This window comes from Otolemur garnettii, unplaced genomic scaffold, assembly GCF_000181295.1.
Source record: "Otolemur garnettii isolate 467f Iridium unplaced genomic scaffold, OtoGar3 scaffold00025, whole genome shotgun sequence".
NCBI lineage: Eukaryota > Metazoa > Chordata > Mammalia > Primates > Galagidae > Otolemur > Otolemur garnettii.
The window spans coordinates 15,990,830-15,995,713 of NW_003852420.1; the positions used below are offsets into that span (position 1 = coordinate 15,990,830).

A 4,884-nucleotide genomic window follows, 5' to 3' on the forward strand; every position below is an offset into this window, starting at 1 on the left:
GCATCACAGCTCACAGCAACTTCCAACTCCTGGGCTCAAGCGAGTCTCTTGCCTCAGCCTCCCAAGTAGTTGGGACCACAGGCGCCCGCCACAACACCCAGCTGTTTGTTGGTTACAGCTGTCATTGTTGTTTGGTGGGCCAGGGCTGGATTCGAACCCACCACTTTAGGTGTATGTGGCTGGTGCCTTAGCTGCTTGAGCTACAGGCACCGAGCCCCTAATCACAGTCTTAAGGGGAAGCAGTGGCAAACCACTCTTGTCCCCCAGTTCAAATCATAGAATTTTGAGGTAGAAAGAACTTTATGATTTCTGGTCTTTCATGTTGCTGTGTAAGGCAGCCCATAAACTAAGGGAAAGCACATAGGCTTTGGAGTAAAGCAAAGTACACACACTTAGATTCAAATACTAGCTCTGATGCTTACTAGCTGTTTGACCTTGAATGACACATTTACCCTGCTTGTCTTCAGTTTGACCTTGAAAGGCACACTTGTCCCACCTGTCTTCAGTAATCTTGGTTGTAAAATGACCTACTTCACAGAGTGTTTATAGGGACTAACAGTTTAATACTTAGCATAGTACCTGGGGTATAGTAGCAGCTCTCAACTATATCAACTACAACTAGAGAACACAATTTCTGTCGTCTTCTGAGAAGTGGTATAATGTATGGTTTAGAGGGCAACCCCTGGATTTGGATTGGGTTCAAGTCCCAGCTCCACTATCTAGACAATATAGCTTTGTGAATTGAGCACATTTACTTTTGTGCCTCAGTTTCCCCTTTAGTAAAATAATAACACACCAACCTTCCAAGATTATTATAAAGATTAAATAAGTAAATATCAGTAAAAAGTTTAGAACAGTGCCTGATATGTTCTGCTGTTCTCATTTCAGAGGCACCTTTAACACATATTCCTGAGAATATGTAGAGGTTTCTCTTTTTCACTATCCTCAGCAGAGGGAGGTGAGAATAGAAACCCTATCCATCTCAGAGTGTTTGAAGGTTTGTTTCAGCTGGAGTTCAGGTTATCTAAACCCCTGAACTCTCCTGTCTCTCAGGAACGAGACAGAGTAGAGTTGTCTAAGACACTGGTCCTCAATCTTTCTGGCACCAGTTTTTCCACGGATAGACAGACAGGAGTGAGGGTGTTGGGAGATCTTGCAGGAGGTGGAGCTCAGGTGGTGATGTGAGTGATGGGGGAGTGGCTATAAATACCAATCAAGGGATGTGAGTTTGCCCACCTGCTGTTAACCTCCTGCTCTGCAGCCTACCTTTTAGTTCCTAACAGGCCATAAGACCTGTCCAAGGGTTGGGGATTGGGGACCCAAGTATAGAAGACTTGAGTTCCACTCCCAGTTTTACCGCTGACTTAACTTTGATCTTAGGCAAGTCAGCTAACCTCTGAGGCTTCTTAATCTCTTATTTAAAATAGAAATAGAGGGCATAAGGCGACGGCACCTGTGGCTCAGTGGGTAGAGCACTGGCCCCATATACTGAGGGTGGTGGGTTCAAACCCAGCCCTGGCCAAACTGCAGCAACAACAACAAAAATAAAATAGAAGGCATAAATAATTGCTTTGTGTGTGTCTAGTGTATACTTAATTCTCCCATGTCACTCTATTCTAGCTGTATTTGCCTTCTTGTTCCTTAAACATACCAAACTTACTCTTGCTTTTTATGCCACAGAGCCGTTGTTCTTGTTATTCTCACTTTCTGGAACACTCTTTTCTCAGATCTTTGTACATATTACACCAGGTGTCCTCAAACTATGGCCCACGGGCCACATGCAGCCCGCCTAGGACATTTATCTGGCCCTCTGGGTGTTTTTGCCACTGCTGCCTGTCCTGCTTAGCAGCTGACTTGTCCCAGGGCCTGCAGTCCGGCCCTCCATTGGTCTGAGGGACAGTGAACTGGCCCCCTGTTTAAAAAGTTTGAGGACCCCTGGATTATACCCTCACTTTATTCAGGTCTGTGCATTTGTCACTCTTTGGAGAGGGGACTTTCCTGACCATCTCTTCTAAAAATAGACTCTACTTTTACCCTTTGTTATTCTTTCTCCCCTTCCCTGCTTTATTTATTTATTTTGAGACAGCATCAAGCTGTCACCGTGGGTAGAGTGTCGTGGCATCACAGCTCACAGCAACCTCCAACTCCTGGGCTTAAGTGATTCTCTTGCCTCAGCCTCCCAAGTAGCTGGGACTATAAGTGCCTGCCCCAATGCCCAGCTAATTTTTTTTTTTTTTTTTTTTGGTTGTAGTGGTCATTGTTGTTTGGCAGGCTCAGGCTTGGATACAAACTCGCCAGCTCTGGTATATGTGGCTGGTGTCTTAACCGCTTGAGATACAGGTGCCGAGCCACCCTGCTTTATTTTTATATTTTATAGCACTTTGCACTACTTGAAGTTATGTACTTAAATTAACCTATCTTTTGGTAGGATGCAAAATGTGTAAAGGCAGGAACTTAGAATGCTCATACTGCCCTGAGTTCTTGCCTGTTCTGGGGAGGACCCTTAACAAGCTCTCTCTCTGTTACAGGTGAGCCTCGTTCCCAGAGGCAGCTGGTGCTGACCCGTGTAACCCAGAGGAAGAAATAGCTGGCTAAGCACAGCCTTTGTACTGGTGAGTGAGGGTGTCTGGGAAAACTCTGGATAAGCTTGGGCCAAGATAAAGGGTAGTTAGCTTGGGGATTAGTTTGCCATTAATAAAGAAAACTTACAGGTGAGTTACAAGAGATTGAATGTTAGCATAGGCAACCTCCTGAACTGGGAGAACAGTGGTTGAGATTGGTTTACTAGAGCTGCCATGATAATGTCTTGGATCGTTTGCCATGAATAAGGTAGAGCATGAATAAGGCTTGCTGCTTTTGCTTGGATCGTTTGCCATGAATAAGGTAGAGCATGAATAAGGCTTGCTGCTTTTGCTTCTGCTGGAGATTATCTGGGAACCTGGCAACTGTATCTGTCCTCTCTTCAGGTCTTCAATGTGATCTGACTTCATTGTCTCCTGTGACCTACCAAGCCCATGGATTTGCTTTAGGAAATTCTGTCATTTTCTCAATTCTACAAAATGTGATCATGAAAAGTAATAAGGATGGAGTGATAGAGTAAGACTGAATGAAGGGAAAAGTCAGGGGAAATGCAGAGACAGGATCAGATGGTCAACAGGGAAGCAAAATCAACACATTAAGAACTTACAGTAAGGCTAGGCACAATGGCTCAAGCCTGTAATCCCAGTACTCTGGGAGGTTGAAGGTGGGTGAATTGCCTAAGCTCACAGGTTTGAGACTAGCCTGAGCCAGAGTGACACCCTGTCTCTAAAAATAGCTGGGTGTTGTGGCTGGCACCTGTAGTCCCACTACTTGGGAGGCTAAGACAAGAGAATCACTTAAGCCCAAGAGTTTGAGGTTGCTGTGAGCTATGATGCCATCTACTGAGGGCAACAAAGTGAGATTCTGTCTCAAAAAAAAAAGAAAGAAAGAAAAGAATTTACAGTGTTATAGATCTCATTTAATCTAGACAAACTCCCCTCCTCACCCTCCCCCCTTTTGAGATGGAATCTTGTTTTGTTGCCTAGGATGTCCCTTTTTTTCTTTTTTTTTTTGGGAGATAGTGTTAGTCACAGTAGAGTTTGTGGCATCATAGCTCACAGCAACATCAGACTCTTTGTGCTTAAGAGATCCTCTTGCCTCAGCCTCCTAGGTAGCTGGGACTACAGGTACCTGCCATAAGCCTGGCTCTTTTTACAGACGGGGTCTTGCTCATGGTTAGAGGAGTCTCCAACTCTTAAGCTCAAGCAGTCCACTCCTCTCATCCTCCTAGAGTGCTGGGATTATAGGCGTGAGCCACTACGCCTGGCTGCCTAGGTTATTCTTAAGCTCTTGGGCAAGTGATCCCCCTGAATAGTTGGGATTATAGGTATGTACTACTGTACCCTTTCCCTTTCCCTTTCTTCAGAGCCTCAAGCTGTCACCCTGGGTAGAGTGCTGTGGCATCACAGCTCATAGCAACCTCTAACTCCTGGGCTTAAGTGATTCTGTCACCTCAGCCTCCCAAGTAGCTGGGACTACAGGCGCCCACCACAATGCTCAGCTATTTTTTGGTTGTAGTTGTCATTACTGTTTGGCAGGCCCGGGCTGGATTCAAACTCATCAGCTCTGGTGTATGTGGCTGGTGCCATAGTTGTTTGAGCTATAGGCGCTGAGCCTGTACCTGTTTCTAAAATCCCATTTTATAGATGAGGAAATTGAGGCTCAGGAAGCTAAAGTAATTTGCCCAAGTTTAATACAAGGAAATTTTACAAGGTTGATGTTAGGACCCTGTTTCTTTTAACTATAAATATTAATACAAGTGTTCTTCCTCACTTGGCAGGGTTTCCTTGGTTGCTAATCTTCCTATAATCCTGATTTTTCTTATAGAGTTAAAGAAGATAGACCTTCTTAGACATTCAGAAAGGAGATTCAGTTGAAGGACCCAGCAGAGCAGGTAGGAATTGGAAGTCTCCTTTTTTTGCAGTTTTTGGCTGGGGCTGGGTTTGGACCCGCCACCTCTGGTATATGGGGCCAGCACCCTACTCCTTTGAGCCATAGGCGCTGCCCAGAAGTCTCCTTTGCATGTATTAACCTTGTAGGGATGTTATGGAGGATCATGCAAGTTGAGGAGCTTTATGAATTATAAAACAGCATTAACAAAACAAGAAACTGAGAAGGAAGCGTTATAAATGTTTGAGTTCATTTTGTGTTGTTATAAAGGAATCCCTGAGTTTGATTGGTTAATTTATTTATTTTTATTTATTTATTTATTTATTTTTTGAGACGGAGCCTCAAGCTATCCCCCTGGGTAGAGTGCCATGGCATCACGCTCACAGCAACCTCCAACTCCTGGGCTCAAGCGAG

General features: G+C 44.6%; 1 protein-coding gene across 7 annotated transcripts in view; it reads left to right on the forward strand.

Annotated features, from left to right (window-relative positions):
* RALY (RALY heterogeneous nuclear ribonucleoprotein) overlaps window positions 1-4,884 on the forward strand; it is a 95,811-nt gene that overhangs the window by 43,922 nt on the left and 47,005 nt on the right. For 5 of the 7 annotated variants that reach the window (XM_023512232.1, XM_012804131.2, XM_012804128.2 and 2 more), the window contains exons 2-3: window positions 2,529-2,612; window positions 4,408-4,474. The gene's annotated coding sequence lies outside the window, so the exon portion shown is untranslated. The remainder of the gene's footprint in view (window positions 1-2,528; window positions 2,613-4,407; window positions 4,475-4,884) is intronic. The other 2 variants (XM_012804127.2, XM_012804130.2) reach the window with 1 other exon arrangement.